The sequence below is a fragment of the Monodon monoceros genome, unplaced genomic scaffold, assembly GCF_005190385.1.
Source record: "Monodon monoceros isolate NGI ecotype Baffin Bay Population unplaced genomic scaffold, NGI_Narwhal_1 Super_Scaffold_18, whole genome shotgun sequence".
NCBI lineage: Eukaryota > Metazoa > Chordata > Mammalia > Artiodactyla > Monodontidae > Monodon > Monodon monoceros.
Window position 1 is genome coordinate 36,496,534 of NW_021703774.1, and position 27,294 is coordinate 36,523,827.

The window sequence follows — 27,294 nt, forward strand, 5'->3', positions numbered from 1 at the left end:
AGCCCCTCCCTCTGTGGAAGGGGGATCCCTTGATCCCAGCTAGCTCAGTATCAGGCAACCTAGGCTTCGAAGCTCATACACTGGACATCCCTCATGTTCCTCCAGACTTCCAGCTCCACATCCTAACAGCCACGCGATTGTAGGAAAGTAACTTGGACTCTCTGAGTCCTCACTGTTTCAATAGTAAAATGTGAACGCTACCCATGCTTATCCCACAAGATTATGGCGTAAGGAGTAAATGAGATGCTGTGCACAAAAATCTTTTAGTCAACAGTAGTGATCCCCTGGGCTCTCAGGTTTTTTAGGACAGCCCATTTGGGAACATCTTCCTTTTCAGGAACAGGAAGCTGGGCAGTAACCGCCCCCCATCTTTTACTTTGATGTTCTATAGTCACATCACATTACACTGTGTCAAATCACCTTCGTATGACGGAGAAGAATTAACATAATATGATGTTGGAAGGCAAGTTGCTGCTTGATGCACCGTAACTTCCTCCATTCAAAAGCAAAGTTGCACAGCTAGTTATGTGCTCTTAACAAAATATTCGTCCAATATATGCCAGAAAGATGAGGGATGTTTCAGTCAAGCAGACAAGGATCCACCCTGATTTGTGATGCTTAATGCCATGGCAAGGACACCTTGTAATTGAATCCCCAGCTAACGTGGAAAGTGTGGAGAGATAATGTCACTTCAGAAAGATAAAAACCAGGAGGGGCAGATTTGTTCAACATTGTTTACCATTTCCGTCTCTTTGTCTTTCTCTCTCTCTGTCTCTCTATCTTTATCTCTATCTGTCTCTATCACTATCTTTCTATCTATCTCTCTATTTCCTCACCCATGGAATCCAGCCACCACAATTTGAGGGTGGCCAGGTATATGCAGAGGCCTCACGTGTGTTTCAGCTTCAGCCCCATTGCAGGTCTCAGCCAACGGCCAGCATCATTGGGAGAGGGCAAATCTTCAGTTATTCCAGCTCCCACTCTTCAAGTCTTCCAGCTGAGACCCCAGACGTTGCAGAGCAGAGAAATTGAAATTTCTCTGTTGAAATTCCTGACCCATACAATCCAGGAGCTTAACAAATGGTTCTTTCATACTACTAAGTTTTAGGGTCATTTATTATGTATCCATAGTAACTGTAATATCTTAATAACAGACTTAATAATAACAGGGCTTTATAGCTTTTCATATTCACTACTCACTTAATCCCCAATGGGAGACATATTATTACTCTCCTAATTTTACGGAAAGGCAAAGTTCCTTGATTAATAGACAGAGCTAGCATTAAAACCAAAATCTTCCGGCTCCAAATCTTGGAGTCCTTTCCCTAATATTATCTTTACTGGGTCACACACTGCATTTTGGTGAACAGGAGACGGCTTCAATCAGATCCGGGATTTTCAGTTGATTCTAGTGGCAGTGTAGCATGTTATGTGCTGTGGTTCTGGGATTCGATTTGCCTGGGTTCAGTCCCTGACTCTGCCTCCTATGAGCTGTATTGTAATTGGTCAGGACCCTTTGGGGCCTTTCCAGGACAGACCCCTCCCCCATATCTTCTGCTGTAGCTCCTCTCTGAAGTATCTAGATATTAGTATCTCATGCGTACTTCCTGCATTTTTCCGATACTAAAAACCACCACCAAATGGAAGAAATTAACTGCTTGATGATCGTGAGCACATAGCTCCCAGACCTTCTGGTGCCTAAGGATGGATAATGTTACCTGTCCTGTGACCTCAGCATCAACCAATCAGAGAACTGTGCAGGAGCTGGTCACAGACCCTGGGAAGCCCCTCCCTCACCTTGCTGAAATACTCACTTTTAAAATGCTTTGCTGAAACCCTTCAGGGAGTTCAAGAGTTTTTTGGCCATGAGCCACATTCTCCTTGCTGGGCCCTGCAACAAAACTTTCTCTTCTCTGAACTCCAAGCCTTCAGTTCGGCCTCCCTGTGCAACAGGCACACAAACTTGTGTCCAGTAACAGTATAACTTGGGCAAATTAAGAGATGTGCTGAGTTTCTTCATCAGTAAGTAATTTAGAACAATGCCTGGCACATCAGTGATGCTCAATCAATGTTGATTGTGATTATGGTTTATAGAATTGCTCTTAGGCTCAGGAAGAGGGACCCCTGCCCTAGGCCTTCCACTTTAGAAGGATGCACTTTGACCCATATCTCTAGTCATGCCCTTCCCATAGGGTGAAAGTACAAGGAACCAGGAGGACAAAGCATTCTAACCAACGTCCTTCCCTCCAGAGTGTCCTTCCCTCAGCGTGTCGAGATCGTGGAATTCCCTACACACATGGCTGTAAGCCCACTTCCATGGCACAAACTATTACCATCTTTGATTCTTCATCCTAAGGGAAGACTGTGTTTTGTCATATTCACCCTAGGCTGAAGGGTGGGCAAAGCTTGGCTGCTTGCATGGGGTGTGGGTGAATCTTACACATGCAAGCTCAGAATTCTCACACGTGTGTGCAAAGCTTCCTATGTCATGAGTAAAGCCAGGAATGGGAAGAGAAAAGGGTGTGGGTGATGAGCTGGTGTCCAGGATCCAGTTCTCCCCGTTCTATATATTCCATCATGTAACCCCCCCAAAATTTGAAATTTGATCTGGGCTTCCAAGTCATTATGAAGGTCTATTTGTTAAGACAGGAAACCAGAATATATTCTGTTTAGCATGTATTTTATCTTGATTTATAAATTTTAAATATTTAGACACGTAATGTTTGGGTCTCCATTCACATTTTTATCCCAGACCCTGCAAATGTTAGGATTGACAGATTGATTAGGAAAGAGACAAAAGCCAGGGAGTCTAGCTGCAGGGCTCCTGTAGGCATTCAGGTGACAAATGGAAGGCCAGATTCGGGTTAGAGGCTTTAAAAGGAGAAAACAGAAGTGAGAGACATTTCAGCAGTAGAAGTGATCAGCCTCACCCCTCAGTGGAATGAAGGGTTTGAGAACGGTACCAGTGACTTCTCAGATTTCTCTAGTTAGTCCATGGATATAGAAAGGATGATGGGAGAAGCAGCAGAATTGGGGAGGGGAGGGAACAAAGTGAGTCTGGTTCTGTGCCTGCTGAGTTTCAGGTTCCAGCAGGCTATCCACACGGTGAGGACTGTGGCTTGAGATATATAGGTTTGGTAAATATTAAGGCATGGAATTGACGCAATCACCGGAATGGGAGAAAAGGGCTGGGCAGCACCTCAGAGGAAGAAAAGCCAGATAATATGCTATTATATCAGCCAGGGTAAGCTGAAGTGACACATGGCCCCCAAACCTCAGGAGCTTACAACATCAAAGGTTTATTTCTCACACATTTGCATTGCAGGTCACTCATGGCTCTGCCGCATGTTCTCTAAGCAGTTCCCATGCAGGTGAAAGAGCATGACTGGTGGGATTGCAGAGGGAAAAGAGATTGTGGCAGTTCACATACTGGCTCTTAAAACTCTTTCTTGGAAATGACACGTGACTCCGCTGCTCACATTTCATTGGGTAAAGCAAGTCACATGGTCAAGCCAGCCATCAATGTGGTAGGGAAGAGGCAGTGGTTACCTTTGAACAGTAGTAATGTAGTCAGTGACATGCCACCCCAGAAAAACCAAGTCTTCTTACCCTTATTTTTTCTACTCCATAACAGGAGCTGTCTAGCTTGGAAGTGGGCTGCAGGACTGCTTTTCAAATAATTGATAGTAGTTAACCAAGTTATGTGGTGGGGAGAGAGGGATTACGATGCTGACATTTCAAATACGAGCAAAAGCATACACAAACTTATAGAGATGAAACAGAGCATTCACTCACTCAGTAAGCACTTAGTTATCATCTACTAAATACCGAGAAAAGATCTTCCTACACACTCAGGAAACGGCCTAACACACCCAACAAAACTAATAATGTATAGCCATAAGGAACACAAACATTTTTTTATGAAACAGTTTCTAACTGCTTTATATCCATTAGCCATCTCTCCTCAATAACTCGGTACAGTGATAATTATTACTATCATTTTACAGACGAGGAGTGTGAAGTTCAGGGGCTGTATAACTTCCCCAAATTTACACAGATGGCTAGGGTCAGAGGCTGGATTCCAATCCACTCCCACTTCTAATCTCCCATTGAACCGTCTATCCTCAGCATTCAGGGGTCTGCCCAAAGCGAGAAAGAATTCAGGCACAGAGTATACAGAACAAAGGCTCGAAAAGAGGCCGGAAGCTAGTTAATAGGCTACACCAAGTCACTTTAGATGGTGTCAAAGAGAATAAGCACAGGCCCAACATGGTATCACTTGTGCAAAACCCATGATACCAAACCTAGATGTAATACCTAACCTAGTTGCAGTTTAGACCTTCACTAGAAATGTAACCTTAATCAACCAGTCTGGAATCTTCTGGTCAACACCAATAAGGTAATCTGTCATGTGGACCCTCTCCATCCCCTCAGAGGCAGAAGAGACAAGCTGCATGATGAAACCCTTCTCCCAGAAAAGAAGATATCCTGGCCTAAAAATAATCCTTTCTTTTCTTTTTCTAATAGCTCCCTTACCCCACCCTTCTTCCTATAAAAACCTTTCATTTTGTACAACCCCTTGGAGTCCTCTTCTAGTTGCCGGATACCATGCTACTCAATTCATGAATCATTGAATAAAGCCTATTAGATCTTCAAATTTACTTGGTTGAATTTTGTTTTTTTAACAATGGTGAAGTTTCTTCCTGGTGGACTCCTGGAGGGAGTGATGCTTTAACTAAGGACTGTTAAAAAAACAAAATTCAACTGAGTTAACTGTCGACTGAAAAAAAATAAGCACAACGGGAGAGTTGTGAGTTAAGGTTTATTGGGGGAAAAATGAGGACTATAGCCTGGGAGACAGCGTTCCGGATAGCTCTGAGGAACTGCTTCAAAGAGGTAGGGGGGAAGGTCAGTGTTATATACGATTTTAGTGAAGGGGGCACGTGCAGTCAAGCACACATTTTGGCAGAGGCTTGCTGCTAGTCACGAGGAGCAAATATCACCGTTAATGATTTCAGCACTTTTCTAGATACAAGGAGATGCAAGAGCTGGGCTCATAAAATCTTCTCCTGGAAATATCTAACTATCTGAAGGCCTGTTCTGCCAGTTTTTCCCAGAGCACAGAGTGTCTCATTCCTGATCTCCACCCTGAGCTCCTTTCAGGGGGTGTTGAAAGTCAGCAGCTGCGGTGGCTCATGATTTAATCCTTGTAGAGGTAGACGGCAAGTGCCAACTGGTAGTTGGCAAAATGTTAAAGATCTTATTGGCTTTATTCAACAATTCATGAATCGGGCAGCATCCCATCTAGCAACTAGAAAGGAGCTCTGAGGAGCTGTACAAAATAGAAGACTCATATGCAGGAGAGATCAGGACAAGGGATTTATACCTGCTAAAAGTGGATTGTCTGTGGCAAGGCCACCTTCCTATAGGAGAGAGCAGGGATCTATCAGTTAGATGACCTCATTAATGTTGACCAGGTAATTCCAGTCCAGTTGACTGGTTTAAGATTTCATTCTTGGGAAAGACTGAAAGTGTCATTAAATTAGGTATTAAGTCTTTGTTTGATGACATCTGGTGACAAATGACTTCCTTTTGGGGCTGTTGTCTTGTTTTTAACAGGAAGGACTGTCAAATATGGAAGACCAAGCATGAGCAAAGGAACTGGACTGAGACTGTGAGGTGAGTAAGAATTGTGGAGGACAGAGGAGAACTGATTTGGTGGAGAGATCATATCAGATTTTGAGCTTCAAAATAGTAACAATCTTCCTCCATGTCTTTCCTAATCTCCCAAGCAGGTTCAGACTAATTCATGGAACATTTTGCATCTCTTTTCAAACAACATATTCTATCTTCTATTACACATGTAGCAGCCTTATCTCCCAAGATTGTAAACTTCCTAACAGCCGTGACAGTGTCCTATTCATCTTTGTTTCCCAACACTTGGCATTTAGCAGCATCTCAATGTGTCTGCCCAATTGAGGATTGTTCCTCAAATAAGTCCTCCTGTGGGCAAGGAGAGCTGCCTTTGATTGGAGAAATGTTAATAGCTATATTTTGAAGAGGAGTTAAGGGGGGATCCTCCTGGGATGGGTGTAATTGGAGAGAAGGAAAGATTATTTCCAGAACATTAGGGGTCACAGTTATTTGAAGAATCAAAGACAGTCTTCTCTGTCAGCTCACGGAAGCTCCTTTGCAGTTAAAAGCAATGCCATTTACTTACAAATTATAGTGCTTTTGATGCAAATGAGCTGCTTCTGGACAGTTTCCTCTCCCCCAGGTTAGCTAAGAAACGTGAGGAAATTGACCTAGGATGTAGAATGCTGAGCCTGACCTGAGGCTTATTAAAATGAAGCTGCTATTTAATTATTCCTATTTCTGAAGGAAAGGGCAATTAGAACCCAGTGAAGTGGCGGGGGGGGGGGGGGGGCCCAGGATTTTGCTTTTAATCATATGAATTCTTGGGTGTGGAGGTGGCCAGCAGAGCACCCTTGACCAGACTGTGTAGGGAAATTGCTGAGTGCAGAGGCCTGTCCCAGGCCAGACCTGACCCAGACTTGCAGAAGAATTGTGGTAAATTACTGAACCCCTTTGGCCTTCAGTTTTTTAAGCAGGGAGACCATCCCTGCCCTCTTCATGGGAGGACTGGTGAGAGAATATTAATCTAGTGGCTGGTATTCGACAATTTACAATTTATAAAGTGTTTTTGCACCCATTATCTCGTTTGATCCCCACAAGACCCTGTGAGGTGGGAATTATCATTATTTGCATTTCCAACAGGAAAACTGGGACCAGTAGAGGTTAAATTGTGCAAGTCACACAGTTAGTTATGGAGGCATGCTATTTCTGACTCCAAATCCCATTCAACCCTTCTTTCTCCTTGATAGATAGAACAATGATGAAAAGCGTAGGGGAGAAAAATTTGTTTTTCTTTCACCCAGATTAGGTTCTTCAGCAGGACTCCTGTGCATGAGACTGGCCAAAACCAGATTAACAAGAGAGAAACAAACAGAAGTTTATTAACAGGTGCATTGCTCGTAGGAGCATCCAGCAGTGAGTAACTCAAAGGGGTGGTTGGAATTTGAGCTTATATACCATCTTAGGCTAAAAAAAAGGAAAAAGTGTTTGGGGCCTCTGGGTAGAAAGAGGGGATGGGGAGGCAAGTTTTGGAAAGGTGACCAGGAAAGTATGGTAAACTTGTTTAGTAAAGTGTTGTTTGGTGAGGTTTGTTATGCAGATTTACATTGGTGATAAGAATTGTTAAGAGTCCTCCTCTTCCTGGTATGGGCAACAGAGACATCTCTACAAGTGAAAATTTCCTTTGTAAAAGGAAAATTTGTGCCCTCCTTTTAGAGCTTTTCCTGCACCTTTTGGTTCTCAATTGCCTTTTAACTCAAAATAATCCACATGCCAAAGAGGTGTATGTATATATATATATATATATATTTTTCTTTTCTTGTTTTTTTTTTTTTTTTGCGGTATGCGGGCCTCTCACTGGTGTGGCCTCTCCCGTTGCCAAGCACAGGCTCCGGACGTGCAGGCTCAGCGGCCATGGCTCACGGGCCCAGCCGCTGCGCGGCATGTGGGATCCTCCCGGACCGGGGCACGAACCCGTGTGCCCTGCATCGGCAGGCGGACTCTCAACCACTGCGCCACCAGGGAAGCCCCAAAGAGGTATATTTTTGAGTGGCATCTTCTGGTACCCTTTAGAAGATAAGCCATACCTAATAATATTACTTTCTAAGAGCCATGCCTATATGCTAATTCATTTAATCTTCCCAACAACCTAATAAGGTAGGTACTATTATTATTTTCACTTTACAGATGCGGAGACTGAGACACAGAGAGGCCATGATCACATCACCAATAGGTAGTGGAATTGTGATTAGAATTTAGGAAGACTGGTTCTAGAACACGTGTTCTTATGCCTTAAGCAATGACTTTTCCCATTTCTTGTGGCAGAGCAGAAGGACGATGAGTTGTTACAAGTATGATATTCCTTGATAAATGAAAGCACATATATTCTCCTACTCCCCGTTCTCTTCACCCAGAAATCTTTCCTTCTAACAATCATGTTGCCAGGATTTCTACCATTACCAATCATTTCTCTGGACAAAGTTATTAGTCCTCCTTGTTTAAAGGCTCTCACCTTTCCTGCCTCCTTCCCCACCACCCTACCCTCACGTACATGCACACAGAATAGTCTAAAAGTCTAGCAGCAAGTCCTCCATGACCTTGACCCCTCTTGCCTCAGCTCTTCCCCTCCCTCCTTCACACCCTGCCCTCCCAGGGCACCAAACCCTTGGAAGTTCCTCAAAGGGGCCACAATCTCTTGCATATTAGTGCACCTTCCTGTTTAATTCTCCCTTCCTCATTCCCTGTTAGACACCTACAAGTTCTTTGCTGCTCTCCCAGTTTACTTTCAGTGCATCTCCTCAGTGCCCCCATAGCAACCTGAGCATTTTCTTTTCATAGGGCATAATGGTTGGAGCAAATAAACTGAGAGCTACCTAAATGAAAAACTATTTTTTTTTTGTTTATCTCTGTACTACCTAGGTCAGTGCCTGGTACTTAGTAGTGAAAGGATTCAGAACCAGCCTCTCTGAAATGTGCCACTTTGCCATGTGGATTTATTTGAGCTGAAGACAATCAAGTTCCAAATGACTCAGGAAGAACTTTTCACCTTTCCCCTTAACTGCCCAAAAGATTTTAGACTGGGGGCCTGGTCCAGGAAGAGAGCTATCACCAAAGATAGCTACAAAGAATATGGGCTAGGTGTGGTAAATTGGGTGGAGGGAAGCTAAGCAGGGACCTGTGGACCAAATTCCTCCCTGTGTCCCATTGTCTCTGTGTGGCATGGAAAATATTTGTTTACCAAATATTTGCTTTTCCCATCTTCCTGTAAGTTGTCTTCCTTCCCTTTGAAGCCCTAGACCCCTACAACCTTCTTAGCTCAGAACAGCATGTTAGCTCAATTGCCTAACTGCCTATGGGTCTCATATTCTTATGGGGCTCCCATATATACATAATTAAATTTGTTTTTCTCCTGTTAATATGTCTTATCTCAATTTAATTATTAGACCAGGCAAATGAACCTAGTAGAGTAGAGGAAAATATTTTCTTTCCCAACAGTTGGTGACCCAGATAGGATTACCTTCACTGGCTGGACACTGCTCAGTCTGAGGCTGCTACAGCTGAGAAAACTGGGACCTCTGACAACAAGTCAGCAGAAAGTAAAAAATTCTTACCAATTCAGTCTTCCAGCCTGCAAAATCCAATGGAAGCAAGAGTGGTGAGAGTCTTTTTTTTTACTTTTCTAAATTTAAATTAGCAGGAGAAAATATTATAGGTATAGCAACTTCAGTAAAGATTTGTTATGCTTCTTGTTGATCCTTTCCCTCATAGAGATGACCACTGTCTTTCTTTGTCTCTGTCTGTTGTGTCATTTGTCATAAGGAGGAAAACCATAGGGTAGAATGTAGGCAGAAGCCCTATAAATCTGATATTTGAGTCAACCTCACAGACTGGCTGAGTTCATGATTCTCTCCAGACTGGAGTATGTTTAGACACATTTTCTGTGGGTTAGTGTGCATATGAGGTAAAGGCTTTTGTTAAGGGACATCTTGGAAGCCAAATCTGTGAAATTGGCAGGCATGGATCAAGCACTTAAAAGCTATTAGAGTGCTCACCACCTAACTCAAAGACTCTCATGTTAAGATCAGTTGGTCATGGAGAAGGTTAGATTGACACTAGGTCACCCACCAAACCTCAAGAAAATTCCGTACAACATGGTGTTCTGTAAAATACCACACAATCTTCCACCCAGTGACGCATTTGACCTAGGTATCAAATTTAGAAAGGAATTTGAAAGATTCGTGACCATTCACAACCCCACTCACAGGGACTGAGGCCAAAAACTTGGCCTCTCTGCAGCAGTGCCAAGTCAAATCTCAGAGACCGAGTTTGGGGTGAAGTAGAAAAGAATAGTTTTATTGCTTTGCAAAGAGGGACACAGCAGGCTCCAGCCCTTGAAAACCGTGTGTCCCCACCCAGGAGGATTTGTTGAGGAGTTTTATAGTGATGGTTCAAGGGTGGGACTGCTGATAAGATTAAGGTGTGTGCAGGTCCTGCACCCTTTTAATCTGGTCTCAGATAATCTCTTGATGAGCTTCTCTGTTTCCTTTAATCTGGCCTCAGGTGGTCTTCTCTGGAATGAAGAATGCTGACATCTTCCATTTGTTGGAGGTTTAGTTCTATAAAGAGCTCAAAGATATTGTGATGTGTGTCTCTTAAGGCAGAACCAGGACCCTGCCCCAAAGCTGCACTACAGTTTCTTGGCTACTCCTCCCTTATCTCTGCATCCTCTCCCATCCCTGATTAGTAACTGTTCAAATCTTTCCTTTGAGACTCAGGGAAGGCCATGGAAGCTGGAGTCTGTTCCCTGAAAACAAGGAAAGGGGGACACAGAAAGTCTTCCATGCCCAGGAGCCTTATAGGGGCCTTTTCAGTTTCAGAACCTAGATTAACTGCTAAGGGGTATTCTTCCCTTCTGTGATTATACCGTAATTATAGACAATTCAGATGGCCCCCTGGGGAAGAAAAATATACACACACAGGGAAATAGGTGACCAGAATTCCTCCTAGGCCCTCCCACAAATGATCAGCTGAAGGCTGATGTTCAGGGGCTGATAGAAGCAATCTAGAGGCTTTCCCCCTAAGGTGAATTGGTCCAAGGTTGAACCGTGTACTCAAAAGGAAGGCTTTTTAAAAATGTTTTATATGGACTTTTCAAAGACATAAATCTTTTGGTTTCCATCTTAGTTGGAAATCTTCTCTTTGATATAAAGAAGCAAATTGAAGATAGTATAGTTGGATGGGAAGGTCAGCTCCTTCATATCATTTAGGCTGTAACCTCGTTCTTTGAAGAATGAAAAGCAACTGTGTTTATCTTACAAATCTTTGCAAAAGTAGAAATGCAGCTCTAAAGGCCTATTCCTTTTCACCAATCCCAAAACCTCCCCTGTTTACCTCAAAAGGCTTGTAAATATTGGTCTTAGGAAACCAGTCTTTCTTGTAGGAACTTGCATTCATTTCCTGTGCCTTTGAGATGTAAATATTAACTCTTATCTAGACCATTCCTAGTTCCTAAGATTGAAAAAAGGGACAAAGGAAGGGAAGAGCCTTTTTAAACAAACTGCTATAAAAGCTTTCTTGCCCAAAATCTAGTCAGGTACACTTAACTTATTCCAATTCACTATTCTACAAACTAGTGAGTTTTGCACCGTCATACCCATCCCATGGCTACAATTTTAAATCAAAAACTATACGGTCTCGGGCTTCCCTGGTGGCGCAGTGGTTGAGAGTCCGCCTGCTGATGCAGGGGACACGGGTTCGTGCCCCGGTCCCGGAAGATCCCACATGCCGCGAAGTGGCTGGACCCGTGAGCCATGGCCGCTGAGCCTGTGCGTCTGGAGCCTGTGCTCCACAACGGGAGAGGCCACAACAGTGAGAGGCCTGTTTACAGCAAAAAAAAAACAAAAAAAAAACTATATAGTCTCTATGTCTTCATGTTTATGTATGTCTATGTATGTGCATTACAGATATGTTTTTCTACCTCTGGATGGTATTGCCAAATTCATTTGTAAAAGAACTCTATTTAATTGGCTTAAAATAAGCACTTATAAATTATTTTTAAATCTCAGAAATGTAATAGAAACTAACCCAAATGTTTTTCAAGTTTGCATGACCTAGGATAATTTTGGGTAAATAAAATCTAGTTTAAGTTTGTTGGTTTAATTAGCACAGACATGTCTTTAGAGTTATCAGCATTAAGTATAATAGTTTTATTTTACCTAGGTTTACTGAAAGTCAAATAAGCTCATCTCTGTTACAAAATATGTCAGCAAGAAAAATAATTTAAGGTGATGGCTAGCTGCTTTAAAGTCTTATGAAATCTTCAGGCATAATCTAAATATGATTGTTAAAAACAAATGAACTGTGTAATAGATGTAAGTGGCATAAGAGTTTTTAGGTAACTTTTCAATAATAATTGTTTTATGGTATGTCTGTTTTAAAATAGCTTCCCAAATCTCTTTGGTAACTTCCACCCTTAGAATTCTGCTAAGTTAAATTAACTGATGGGAATTCATTAAATGGCTAGATCATTTCCAAATAAGGTAAAACGCTAAAACATTAATTGCTAAATAAGTCTAAGTTTACCTATTCAATACTTTTAACCCCTTATTACAAAGGAACAAAAGATATTTGGGTCTCTTAGTAAGCATGTTTTGTGCCACACCAAAAAATTTACTGTGAGATCTAAGCATGTGTTTCTAGAAATTACAAAAAGTATTTATAAATTTGCCAAGCCACAGAATGCTAATATAAAAGATAGTTCACAATTATTTACTTTTTTATTTTCACTAGAAATTAAGGTTTTTTTTAAATTTAAAAATTCTAATATTTGTAATTAAAACTACTAGAAATAAGGGAAATACAAAGAAAATAGGATGTGGATTGGGCTAAGAAAATGTAAGAGGTGTGGAGGTGCATTTGTGTTAAGGAAAAAGAAAGCAAATTTGTCCTAAAGTAAAACTGGTTATTTTAGAATGGGAAAGATAAGAATGAAGGACAAATTAAATGGTATAGAAGGTAGAGAAGAGAGAGAGAAAAAAAGACAGAGAGAATTTTACCTTGTATAATCAAGCTGGCTACAATTGAATTGTTATTATAGGGGTTTTTTAAATAAGTTTTAATGTCAATAGTGTACTTATATAAAACTGAACCTTAATTTTCTTTCATCTGCCAAAGAAAAACGTTTTGTTGCACTATTGGCCTGCTCCTAATAAGAGATTGTAAAAGGTTTTTCTTTACCTTTTTTAATAATATGCCTAAAAGCAGAAATTCTATGTTTTATCAGAATAATTTCCTGTGCTTCATGTTGTCTTTATCTTCAGGTCTTTTGATTACTTAACCAAATGAAGTATTAAAAGAGCTAAGTTTTGCTCAGAACTATGTAAGCTTCTACATCTGTCTTTGAAATCTTCTTGTCATTTTGGTTAAATGGATAATTAAATATTATTTCATAATGATCTGTGATTCTATTTAGTCAAGCGTCCAAACCTTTTGATATTTTTGACAAACTTCCCCAAATCAAATTTTAAATGTCTTTTTGACCCAGAAGTAACTTTGGGATTTTCCAGAGGGCCTCTGTAACATCTCAAAAGATTTCTTCTCTCTTCTTATAAAAAGAGAGATGTTAAAATAATTAGGTTTATTTGATAAGTTACATGAAGCATTATCAAATAAGTGAAGATAAGTGTTAGATTGTATTTGTATAGATATATACTATTAATATGAGTGTTCTACTGGTTTGCAAGGCAGAAATAGAGACACAGATGTAGAGAACAAACATATGGACACCAAGGGGGGAAAGTGGAGGAGGGGGGTAGTGGTGGTGGGATGAACTGGGAGATTGGGATTGACATATATACACTAATATGTATAAAACAGATAACAAATAAGAACCTGCTGTATAAAAATAAATAAATAAAATTAAATTTTAAAAAATACGAGTGTTCTAGAAATTGTATGAAATTCCTAAAATTCTGATATGTCCTGGTATAATGTTCATTAGTCATAACTATAGTCATTATCTTAAAATGTTGCACGTTACAAACATAAGTAGATTTCCTTGTTGATTGCATTATAATAAACTCTCATCAGATCTTTAAAAGTGGGTATTTTTAAGTCTTTTGTCATTCACTCTGTCGTTGTTTTACTCTGATGTTTTTGCAGAAGTGTTCCTGAAAAACTTCATCTTTAGAGAGAGTCATGGAAAGGACTTTTAAAGTATTCTAGAATACAGATTTCTGACAATTTTAAGATCGTCAAACTGAACTGGGTAAGAAATTTCAAAATTAATGGAAAAACTGGCTTCAAGTATAACAAATATTAATTTCATGGGACTGAATGGACTGATGAGGGTGATTATAATCTTTTATGACTTTTTGTTTGAAGCATCGCTGGTCCTTTTAAGTTTTGTTTTTCCAGATTTAAGCAAACATTCTTCTCTTTTCTTAGAGTAATTTGGTAAAATATATCTTTGGGAACAAAGATGAAACAATTACTTTTTTTCCCTGCCTGATCCCTCCAGAATTCAGAAACTCTCAGTGAGTACTCTTATTTTCACAGCAGTTATTTGCCTAAGTTCCCTGAGAATCTGTTCTCCTTGTAACAGGACACAATTAGAAACGTTGGTTACATCACCAAGGGCTTGAATGAAATGTCATATTTGAGAGAAATGTATATAGGCTTATATATGACCAGACAGCTTTAAGGAACTAAGGTTGACTTTATGGAACCAATAAAGCCCATTGGAAAAATAAGCCTGGACAACTTGATATCGACTTTAGAGAAATCACCATAGCAGCTCATGTAGGGGCAATCTTTGTGCCTGTTACTGTGTGGCTACTCAGAAAAATCACCAGAGACATTCAAACTGCAATCCAGTAAATATATCAGATTGACATTGCCTGCCCTCACTCCATCTGAAAGTGCCATGAGCTGGACATTGAGAAATCTTCCCTACTGACTGCCTTCAGAACTCAGAAACTAAGATTATAGTCAGCTCCAATCATTAACCATTGTTTTCTTTTGTTTCCATAGAAATGCCTCTTATAAAGTACCTGATTGCTTGCACCATAGGCCTCACTTTTGGAGCCCACCTGTCTCACTGCCTCCTAAAATGAGACACAACTGTTTAACTAAACTGATCTATTTTCAGACTAAGAGACTGGTTCAATAGATGGAGCAATCTACCAGCTCAGCTTCTGGACTATAAAATTTCTTGAATAAATTTTAAAGGCAGGACAGGAGGATTTCAGAATGAGCCTCCCCAAAATGTGCCACTTTGCCATGTGGATTTATTTGAGCTGAAGACATTCAAGGCCCAAATGACTCAGGAAGAGCTTTTCACCTTTCCCCTTAACTGCCCAAAAGAATTTAGATTCAGGGCCTGGTCCAGGAAGAGAGCTATCACCAAAGATAGCTACAAAGAATATGGGCTAGGTGTGGCAAATTGGGTGGGGAGAAGCTAGGCAGGGCCTGTGGACCAAATTCCTCTCTGTGTCCCATTGTCTCTGTGTGGCATGGCAAACATTTGTTTACCAAACATTTGCTTTTCCCATCTTCCTGTAAATTGTCTTCCTTCCGTTTGAAGCCCTAGACCCCTACCCTTTTCTCCTCAGCTCAGGATGGCATATAAGTCTTAATTGCCTGACTTCCTGTGGGTCTCATATTCTTATGGGGCTCCTGTACATACATAATTAAATTTGTTTTTCTCCTGTTAATCTGTCTTATCTCAATTTAATTATTAGACCAGGCAAATGAACCTTGTAGAGTGGAGGAATTTTTTTCTTCTCCGACAGTAGATATTCGATAAAGTTTCTCTAGGCCAATGCTGTTCACCAGCACTCTATTATAAGCTAGTTTATCAGTATCTTTCTTCCGTAATAGAAATAGCTTTATAGATTTTCTTTCCTGATTATTAAAGTAAAGCGTTCTCATTGTAAATATTTTCCATTATTACAAGAAAATGTAAAGAAGAAAAAAAAATCACTAATAGTATCCCCACCAGAGATATCTTCTCTTTCAGCTAGTTTTTTACGGTAGCAGCTAGCTGAGAAAGGATGGTACCTATGACAAGTTCATTCAACACGAACACGGCCAAGAGAAAAGGAGAGACCTAAATCATAGAGCCATGGCAAGGCATCTGTGGGTTAAACACTTCACTGGATATGTTCCAGCTCAGCAAGGAAAAGCATGAGGTCACTGGCTACTGAAGAAAGAGCACATGAAAAATAGGACAGCAAAAACTATAGCAAGGGAATAAAGGAAGAGGCTTTTTTGCTGCCTTCAGAGAACTGAACCAGGACACATGTAGAAAATTTGCAAGGAATCCATCTTTGACTCAATTTAAACAACTTCCTAATAATCAGAAAGATCTACAAAAACAATATATTGCCTTCTGAGATAGTAAGCATCCTGTCCCTGGAGGTGTCCAAATAGCTTTGATGTTAAAGAAAAATTATTCATGGTACTCATCAAAAGATGGTAAGGCAGACTTTATTCAAGGCGGAAGGTGGGGGGTGGCTACTACAATGGGGTTTTATAGTAAGGGAAAGAGATGAGGTTCAACTCCAAATACAAGGAAAAGTGGAAATTTACAGCCAAGGAGCAGAGAGGGAGTCAGAGGATTAAAAATTACTAAGAGGAAACATCAGGGGTAAGAGAGGATTCTGGCTAAATTAACCTAATAGGATTCTTGCTGAAGGCATGCCAGGGTGATCAGACATCAGCTGGGGAATGGTGGAGGATGAAAAACTCCATCAGATATAGAGGGTGGAGGATTCTGGTTAAACTGAGTTAGCAGAATTCTTGCTAAAACTGGACAATGAAAAGTTGAACACAGAAACACAAGAGTCAGAGCCTAGTTGAGAAGAGAGTTCAGAAGAGCCCAATGAGACTCTTGATCAAGGAGACAATCTTTGTTACTGAGAGAGATGCATTCATTTACTCAGTCAGCAGGTAACTTGATCAATATTTATTGAGCACCTGCTACTTGACAAATGAGGTTATAGGTTCTGGGGAACCAAAGTCAAATGAGACCCAGTGGTCCTTGTCCTCAAGTGGCCATCTGTCATGAGCAGGATGTTGCTATAACAGGTGTGAGGGCAGACCAGATGACTTCTGAGATCCTTTCTAACCACAGCATCCAATAGGTCTTAACTTCTGAGAAGTCTGGTCCCAGCAAACCTCACCAATACGTTCGAGCTTGAATGTGAGTAGAGAAGATGGGAGGGCTCCCTGTGATGCATTGCTATCTCCTGTCCAAGAGGGCCTATTGCTTCTCCTCTAAGGGAGGAGCTAAAGAGTGGCTGCATTTCTAGTTAGGTTTAGGAAAATCCACCTTCCAAGATGGTGTGGATTTTTACAGGGTTTTATTTAAGTTAAATCATGGGGCAAACTTGACTCATGACCAAAGGATACTTTATTTCATAAAACAGCCTGCAGTTGTGTTCTTCAATCGCAAGCTCTCCTCATACCTTTACAATTGGATTTGATCTCACCAGAAAATAATACTATTAACTTTGAGGAGGTTACCTATTTGAGAAATCAAGCCCCACATGTTTAATTCCATGGACCTTTGTTTGCTCAGCTTCACCTCTTCACACAGGTACATCAGCTTCTCCCTATCTCCTTGCTGCCTGCTCAAAATCCCTTTCCACCATTACAGTGGATCTTGGACCTCTACAGAGAGACAGCTTTGTGCATATCTGTATGACGGTAGAGAAAAGACTTGCAAGTCACTGGATTTTGGGCTGATGAGGACGTTAGGGGCAGATGAAGTGGTCCCCTCATGTGAATTGAACATTAGGTACGTTGTCCCTGGACAAACATCCTGCTCCAGCCTACCTCCTAGAAACTCAAACAGTACCCCGACACTGGTCCTTGATGCCCAGTTGCCTGGAACCCCAGCTTGGCTGTTTTACTCCAACACACTCCTGGAACCAGACCCCGCTTCTTTTTCCTTCTTTCCCAGTCTCTTCTCATTTGCAGAACATACTCACATTGCCCTCAACTCAAAAGTTTTATTTTATTCTTCTCTTTCATAAGACCCCTAAATGAAATTTTAATGACATCCTAGTTAATTAACATACACACCTGTGTGCACGCACACACATATACACACGCACACATGCACACACAATAGTGGTTTTTCTCTTACTTTATGCCAGGAAGGGTTTGGTCTTCAGAAGCACAGTTGTTAGTAAGAAAAATATTTGTATTTTATTAAAGAGAAGGTCACCTAAGAGAAATTGACTTTTAATGTAGCAAAGAAAAAGCCAAAAAGTAAGTTGAGCTGTTGACATTAAAAAAAAAAAGCAGATTGAACATTAATATCCTGCTATGTGTCCATGGAAGCTCTAGCCAAAGCAGCTTAATGACTACTGGCTCAGAGGTGGGTTGGGACCACTCCAAGAGTGGCTGAGAAGACAGTAGAAGACACCTGAAAGATGGTAGATGACACCAGAAGGGGTGATGCTTGGGGTGGATCCCACCTGACTGTCAGCCTCAGGGCATGTCTCCCAACCTCTGGGGCTTTCTGTTTCCTGCCTGGATTGAATGGTCTGGTGGGGTTCTGTCAAAAGTCCCAGATAGGGTTTCCCTAGTGGCACAGTGGTTGAGAGTCCGCCTGCCAATGCAGGGGTCACGGGTTCGTGTCCCGGTCCGGGAAGATCCCACATGCCGTGGAGCAGCTGGGCTCGTGAGCCATGGCCGCTGAGCCTGCGCATCCGGAGCCTGTGCTCCACAATGGGAGAGGCCACAACAGTGAGAGGCCCCGTACCGCAAAAAAAAAAAAAAAAAAAAAAAAAAGTCCTAGATAGGCAGTAGGGTAAGATGTCTGGATGTCTTTAGCAGACAGTTCCTTAAAGGAGTTGCTTAAAAGAGCAGAGGGAAGAGGAGAGGGGCAAATGGCAAGTCTTGGTGGTGGAAAGCCTCCTTCTGAAGCTGAGATTTGAATTCCTGTCAGCAGAGCAGATGTGGAGGGACGTGTACATTATTCTCTGCAAAAATGTACGCAGCCTGAAGGATAAGTTGAGGCTAAAGTCCAGGCCTGGCACAGGGTTACATTTACCCAGAGTGGGCATCTTTTCTAAGCCCCATAAAGGCTCTGAATATCTTAGCTTCTGTCTTCACAGCCTTCATAGTCCGCAGCCTGTTCCCCTGCCTTGGAGAAGGCTGGAAGTAGCAGGACAAACCCCTGCATCATCACCATGTTCACATCCTCCCCAGCACTATCTGTACCCCTCTTTATGAACAGGGGGATTGAAGGCAGCTTTAACAGGAGAGAGCATGAGGGCCTGAGGTGTCCAGGGAATTTGTTTCTTGTTTAGTAACTGCTTCCCAACTGTGTGACTGTGGACAAGTCACCTAATCTCCTTGGATCTTGGTTTCTTTATTCCTACAATGACATCAATCACAGTCCTACCCACCTTGAAGTTTATTGTGACAATGAAACAGGTTCCCTGCCTTTGTCTTGTTCTCTGCCCCTCCCCCACCAGACTTCAAGCAAGTGAGGACTCTACTGTCTGCTGTACCCAGACTATGCTCCTTAAAATGCTGCAGCGTATTTTCCCGAAGAAAATGTCCTTAGGGGCTTGCAGGCATGGCCCCAAGCAGTCACTGGTCCTGACTGTTTTCCGTCTTTGCAGCATTCCAGAGAGGGAGGGGGAGGAGGTGCTTATCGAACTTGTGCAAATAACTTCAAGCAGCTGAACCATGACGCTGCCTGCCTATGCTCCCTCCAGCCCTTCGTCTGCTGCCCTCTGTTCAGGCCATCCCCTGAGATGATTGGAGAAAGGCTGAAGTCCTCTTAGCCAGTGTGATGTCATCAACACCATGCAAATATGGTAGGCCCCTTTGCCCTTCAACCCAGCACGCCTTGCAGGGCAAAACCTCTGGTGATATCATTTGCTGGAACCTTCGCTGCCAGGTGGGTGCTTCCAGAGCTCTCCATCTAAAAGCCCTCAGGACTGGAGATTTAGTAGCCGATCAGGCACCAGGGCTTCCAATGTACGGTTCAGAGAAAAGAAGCCATATTACTCTGGGACCTTTTATTCCACTGTAAATCCCAGCCATATTTAATTCAGCCACCATCAAGGTTTTCCCCTATCTGCCAACGGCAGGGCCATAATATAATGCTCGTCAATTCAAGGAGAAATTAAGATCCTGTTTAGTATTCAAAGAGTAGTCCCTTTCACTAGCTTCCTTTCTGAAGTCCCCCACCATGCGCATTTAGGCAGGGGAGGGGCATCTCTGCGCTAACTTAAGGAAGTCCTTTAGGCCCTGCGGCTGGGGAAAAAGAGACATCGTTTCCTTCCCCCTGGTAAACAGTAAATTCAGACTATCTGTGCTGATGACCTGTTGACATTCTCTTCCCCTCACGAAGCCCAGAGAACAAAAATGACTCACAAAGGCCATAGGCTCCTAAGTGGCAGAGCCATGGCCAGAGAAAGGAGGAGAAGGAGAAGGAAGGGAATTATTTTAATTAATTCATAATTAATTTTGTGAGCATCTCCTATGTTCAAGGCACTTTTGTTTTTAACTGAAGTATAGTTTTTTGGTTTTTTGTTTTTTGGTTTTTTGGTTTTTCTTTTGGCCGCACCGCTTGTCTTGTGGAATCTTAATTCCCTGACCAGGGTTCAAACCCAGGCTCCCAGCAGTGGAAGCTCAGAGTCCTAACCACTGGACTCTCAGGGAATTCCCCAAGTTGAAGTGTAGTTCATTTACAATGTTGTGTTAGTTTCAGGTGTACAGCACAGTGAATCAGTTATGCATATATATTCTTTTTCATGTTTTTTTCCATTATGGTTTATTACAGGATATTGACTATAGTTCCCTGTGCTATACAGTAAGACCTTGTTGTTTATTTTATATACAATAGTGTGTATCTGTTCATCCCAAACTCCTAATTTATCCCTCCCCCACCTCCTTTCCCCTTGGGTATCCATAAGTTTGTTTTCTATGTCTGTGAGTCTATTTCTGTTTTGTAAATAAGTTCATTTGTATCATTTTTTCAGATTCCACATATAAATGATATTATATGATATTTGTCTTTCTCTGTCTGACTTTTATATATTCTTTCCTATTAAACACTTAAAACTCTGCAAAGTCAATGTTACAATCTCCACTTAACAAAGGAAGAAACTGAGGCTTTGATCATCCAGCTCTAAAAGCAGTTCCTTCAAAGTCATCAGATATTTCCTGAGGGCCTGCTCCGTGCCAGGTACTATACTAAAAGCAGGGAATATCGAAGCAAACATGAGATCTCTGTCTTCCAGTCTAGTAGAAAGAAACAGAAATCAAGAAATAAATAGGAAAAATATCAGAGTGCTGAGTGCTCTGCAGAGAATGAAAATAGGATCATGTGATGGTGGCAAACAGGAGATTGAGTAGTCAGGGAAGGCCCTTCTGAGGAGGTGACATTTAAGGAGGGATCTGAGGGCAAGAAAGAGCCAGGTCCTACAAAAGGAGAGGAAAGGGGAATCTGAGCAGAAGACATGGTCACTGCAAAGGGCTCAAAGGTGGAATGATCATGGCTGGTTGACATGAGAGGAACGGGAAGAAGGCCAGTGTGGGAGACACTGAGCGTCTAAGGTGAGCCCAGGGCTGTAGGCAAAGGCCAGGGTAAGGCGTTTAGATTTTATTTCAAGTATAATGAGAAACCACTGGAGACTGACATCATTTGTATCATTTAAAAAGAGACATTGCCTGAGATGTGATTGTTTTCCTGGTTAAGAATTTCTTAAAAGGCCCAGTGAGCCAGCTCCTCTATGCTGTTGTATGAGGGGCCAGCCCCTGTCACTATTCTCAAAATTCTTGCCCGTATAGAATTATTTTCAGGCAAAGAAAATAACAAACCTCTTAAAGATAAAAGCATGAAGGGGTTAGAACCCTCTAAACCTGTGTCAGTCCTGGTACTCAGAACCTATTGACTACATAGGTCATTCCCAGGTCATGGACCTGAAGTACCAAGACCCAGGGATGGGCTGATGGGTGAGGATACAGTTGAGGAGAAGCCCAGATGATGGGCTGGGCCAGGAGTCCCTCAAAATCTAATAGTGTGAACAGCCAGCCTGCCTACCTCCCCCAAACCTTCCTCTAGTGTGTTTGAAAACTATGGGGAAGTTGAATAAGCAACTTCCGCTCTCTTGATACAAACCGGAAGCTGTAGAGTCAAAATCCCCAGAGGTTAATGGAAGCCTGAGTTCTCCATTGACCTCGTGGGGCGAGCCAGCTCTCTTCATTTCTTCCTAGGGTTGCTTGGATGTGATACCTGGACCACTAGTCCATCTGCACTCTGGCAGAGCTGGGGAATGTGAATTTTTCAAGAATGGCAGCACTCTGATCTCACCAATGTCTGTGGACTACTGGAAGCCCCAGCAGGTCACCTTCTGTGGGCTACAGATGGAACCCCTGGTGGAGGGGACTTCAGGATATGGCTCAGGTCCACTGCTGCTTAAAATAGTTCACAGCTCTACCCTTTTCAAAACAAGAATCATCTCATCTGTCCTCAAAAGCCCTAGTAAAGGTAGAGAAAAATAGGATCATTTTTTTTTTTCGAGCTGAGAAAATAGAGACAGACATTAAGTGATTTGCCCAAGGTCATGGAGCAGGTAAGGGGTAGAGCTTGGATTTGAATCCGGTCCTCTGAGTTCAAACTCTGCTGTGTCAAGTGATAGAAATCAGCTGTCCCAGAACTGAGGAGAGACGCCCCATCCTTGCAGCACTGGGGGGGAGGCTGCAGAAACCCTGGCAGCAGAGTTGCTGTTTGGAAAGCACTGAGCATAAAGAGAAGCACTGCGTTCTGAGGAGAACTTAATTTCTCTGATTTATCTCAACATGGATAAAGAACGACCAAGGTCCTCGGAGTACAGGGGGTCCTGGTTTATTGTCCTCTCCATGAGGCAGGTTTTAAAAAGGTATAAAAGATTGGATTTTTATCTCTCTGATGTCTACCAGTAGATTGATCAGTTTCCTGCTCACACTGACTCTCCTCTCTACCAACGCAGGGAAGGGAGGGACTAGAGCTGTTTCTCAAGGCAGGGAGGATAGGAGAGGGGAGAAGATGGGGATTTGGGGTAGAATTTCTGTTTGTTCCTGAGCCAAGTGTGCTTGTCCCACTCTAAGCCCTTCAGGGAAGGGAGTGGAATTAATTCTAAGGGGCTTCAAAGAAAAATCATGACTGATTGACAAGTCTGAATCCTGTCCGAGTGAGTCACAGGGGTGAGAGTAGGAGGTGACAGAGATTTTTAACTCTTTCTGGGGAGATGTGTCTGACCAGCCTAAATCAAAGATCTTCAAACCCTAAAGAATCACACTGGATTTTATTTAAAATGCAGACTCATAGGCCCATCCCCAAAGACTCTGTTTCAGGAGGCCAAGTTCCTGAATCAGTGATAGGTCCCATTTTCACAAAACCTGTTGAGCGTGTTGAGAAGCATGGGTGGGGAAGAGGGCAAAGCTGTGCCACTCATACAGGGTAACCAAACCCACAGCCTAGACCCCATTAGTACTGTACTGTAATCAACTGAACACAACCCACAATCTTGATGGAGTGTATAAGTGGAGACCTTCCGATGGTGAAACTCAATACTCCTTTATTTAACCAATATTCTTGGAGTGCCTCATAGGTGCAAGACCCTCACATTAGGTGCTAAGGGTTTGATGACAAACACCTCAGACTAGGTCACAATTTGCCTGGAAGGTAATTATTCAAACAAGTTATAATACTAAAATAGTAAGGATGTTAGGATAGGGAAAGTGCTATAAGAATAGATGTAATGAAAATCTAATTGCAGTATCCCTTTCATCAGTGTCCTGTGGCCTGAGTTACCCTGGACAAGCCATCTGTATGTGTGTGAGTCTCCATTTTGTCATCCACACGATGGAGTATCACACATCTCCCTTAGGAATCTTTGAGACAGTGTATGTGTAGCATTTTGTAAAAATGTATATTCTTTCCCAAAGGTGAGAAAGTACTGCTGAGATTCCCAGTCTATCTTCCCTTCTGAAGGCCGTATCACGCTGAATGGTGAGGGAACTTCCTGACGGCTTTGCGTTTTCCCCAAGTCAACAATTCTAAAGTCCATTTCTAGTTGAGCCCCAGGCAGACAGGAATCTCTAACTGGAGACACTTCTGCAAGGCTCATTCTGAAGCTCAGCTGTGTGCACTCCTGGATGTGCCTTGGACTCCTTGACTATCCCTGCTCTATCCTTACTCTCCTGTCCGTTTTCAATATGGTTAACAGAGCATACTTCAATCTACTCTTTGTAACTCAAAAGTATCTGAGTACCAGCAGCATCAATATCCACAGGTGCTTGTTAAATGTAGGATCATGGGCCCTAACCTACACCTCCTGAATCAGAATCTAAATTTTAGCACAATTACCAGATGGTTTGAAGTGCATTAAAGCTTGGGGTACCTTGGCTTAGAGCATAAGTTGATTTCCATCCAGCTGTATAATTCTTTCATTATAAAAGTAATGACTCTACACCTACTATGTGCTGGCACTGTGCTAGATGCTGGAGTTACACTGCTGAACACCCCAAATAGCAGGGAAAATGTCTATCTGAAATCTTTTTGGAATGAGGCACATTATAGATTAATAAGAAGCGTCAGTGACTGACCCCAGACAAATCTATGTGGTAGAATATAAGAACCTCTCTGATATGAATGACAAAGGGTGGGAATATGGGAAGAGTTAAGTTGGCATGGGCAGTGGAGAAAGACTCCACAAAGGAGGAAGTGCTTGGGCTTAATTTTGAAGGATGATTAAGAGCTGGTCACTGGACGGGTGGAGCAATGAAAGGATAAAATTCCCAGCCAAGAGACAGGGTGGTGGACGTCAAAGCAAGAGGAGTCCTGTTCTGCTCTTGGCTGGGGACCCGAGCTCTGCTCTCACCACGGGAAAGCTCACCTCCACTTGGTGCTCTGCCAACAAGCACTGTGGGGCCTTGGGCAAACCATCACTCCTATCTGGGCCCCATCTTCATCTAAAACTTGTGGGTTGTGTTACCACCTGACAGTTTTCAAAACGTAAAGAGTTCCTTCAACCTTCAGCAATGGCCAAAGGGAAAGGAGAAGAGGCAGGACTCTGGGGGCTATTAGAACCTCTGCCACGTGTGCAGTCAGCCCTCTGTATCCACGGATTCAACCAACTGAATCCAATAATGATGCAGAGAGCTGACTATACTACACTATTTTATAGAAGGGACTAGAACATCCACATATTTTGGTGTCTGCAAGAGTGGGCGGAGGAGGTGGTGATCCTGAAACCAATCCTCACCACCACCACCCCAGACACTGAGGGACGACTGTATCTGTTTGCAGTGATGGACTTCCACTTAGCTTTTGAAAAAGGACAGGTCAAGATGGAGTGGGGTTTCACATATTTAATAACTGTGAAAAACACTGAAGGGGGTGATCTCTAAGGTCTCAGGCCAGAGTTAACACTGAATTCTTATTCAGTTCTCTAACAGCTCTCCGGGTAACCAACCAGCTTGGACTTTCAACCTTATGGACAGAAGACTCCTCTCGCTATGTCTTAGAGCTGTAATTTTTTTTTCTCTCTCTCTCTCTCTTTTTTTTTTTTTAAAGCAGAACTCCTTTCCTAAATGAAATCATATAAGAAAAACACAATATGAAGAAGAGATCAAAGGAATAAAGAGAGTTCTGGGCAGATTAAATCTTTATTATTCAGTGATGCTCTTTTATATGGGGTCTCCTTGCCCTTATCACCGCCACGTCTCCAGCCCTTCTGTAGATCCCAGGACTGAATGTAAAAAACAACGACTACAAGGAAGGGGTTCAAGCTGAGATGAAGGTTGTGGTAAGTCCTGGAGCAATGAAAGCAGAGCTCTTCTAAAGGAAGGTACCATGGGGGGCTGGGAGCAGCAGCTTAAAGTAGGTTGGGGAATGGAAAAAGGAAAAAGCAGAGAAACAGATAAAAGAAGCCAAACAAACAGAAACAAAAACCAAAAGATAGGAACAGAAAGAGAGCTCCACAAAAGGCCAATTACGCTGTCTGAAGGAAAACTATATGAAGCTTTAGGGCCTGCTGTGTACACAGCCACCTTGCAAAGAAAGTGGCCCCAATCCATCCTTTCTCACCTGCTTGCTATTATGGGTTGAATTATGTCCCCTAAAAAGATATGTTGAAGTCCTAACCCCCAGCACCTTGGAACATGACCTTATTTGGAAACAGGGTCATTGTAGATGTAATTAGTTAAGATGAGGTCATACTGGATAAGGTGGGCCCTTAATCCAATTTGACTGGTGTCCTTATAGAGATAAGAGACACAAAGGCAGAGACACATGGGAAGAACACAATACATGACAACAGAGCAGAGATTGAAGTGTTGCAGCTGCAAGCCAAGAATTGGTGGCCACCACCATAAGGTAGGAAGAGGCAAGGAAGGATTCTCCCCTTCTGGTTTCAGGGGAAGAATGGCACCTTGATCTTGGACTTCTAGCCTCCACTATTGTGAGACAATAAGTTTTTGCTCTTTTAAGCCACTCAGTTTGTGATACTTTATTAAGGTGGCCCTAGGAAACCAATATACTTGTTTTGGAAGTAGCAGTGGGGTTTGCTAGAGAAATCATCCCTGCTACTTAACAGATCAGCTGGGCATGGGTGTGGACCCAATAGTGCTGGGTGCCTCAGAGCCAGCCTGGCACTCTTTGTCTAGTTGGGTCATTCCCACTTATTGTTGGCAAAACAATAGAATGATCAAGCATCCAAGATTGCCCAGGACTGAGGGGGTTCCTGGGACACAGGACTTCCAGTTTGAAAACTGAGACAATCCCAGGCCAGCAAGGATGAGTTGGTCATCTAATGAGAGAGAGTAGAGACATGAGTGGAAGAAGAAAGGTTTGCATGATGGGAGAAGTTGTCAGCCCTCAGAATGTATATGCAGAACTGATCTAGACCAATCCAGATCAATCCAGACCTGGAGTGTCCTTGCCTTCCTGTGACTTGGCCAGATGTGCCTCTCAGTGGATCCAGGGGAACTGGTGCTCAGGATTCACTCAGAACCTCTACTCTGACCAAGGACTCTTGGGAAGGGAATGGTGGGTGACAGGAGCATCCCCTCTGTGGTCTGGAAGGCTCTGCCCTGTCCAGGATGTCTCCAAAGGGAGGAGCCCTTCACACTGAACTTATCAACACATTTCACTCAGTGGAACTGATCCACCATATTCCTCAATCCCACTGGGAGCCTTGTAAGGGAAAGAGCCCCAGGCCCTGTCCACAGGTATGTTTTTTCCTTCTCTCCTTGTCTTTCACTCCACAACCGCCACGAATCTTCCATGGGATGTTCTCAGGGATGTACAAAAAAAATGTCATTTACCAACTTATCCACTTGAAGCAAGAGAAGTCCTCTTGTTTACGTCTCTACATTCTCTCAGATAGGCCCCATTGTAGCATTTTTCAGAATGTAACTCAGTCATTAATGGTTTTATTATCAACCTCCTCCCCTTGAAACAATTTCCTTCATAGCAGCACCCACATGTTGCTCATCTTTGAAACCCTAAGTGTAAGGGAAAATGCCTGGCATGAAGGAATTCCTCATGCGTCATCTGACAAGTAAGCTAATTAATTAATTAATGAGTTAGTTAATGTAGATCAGCATAATCTTTCTCTTGGAGTCAGGTTTATAGACCTGGCACTT

General features: G+C 42.4%; 1 long non-coding RNA gene across 1 annotated transcript; it reads left to right on the forward strand.

Annotated features, from left to right (window-relative positions):
- The first annotated feature begins 9,160 nt into the window (after positions 1-9,160).
- On the forward strand, positions 9,161-26,432 carry LOC114897944. Its single transcript, XR_003794271.1, has 3 exons — positions 9,161-9,289; positions 13,795-13,900; positions 25,226-26,432. It is a non-coding gene; the product is annotated as an uncharacterized LOC114897944 (long non-coding RNA).
- The last annotated feature ends 862 nt before the right edge of the window (positions 26,433-27,294 follow it).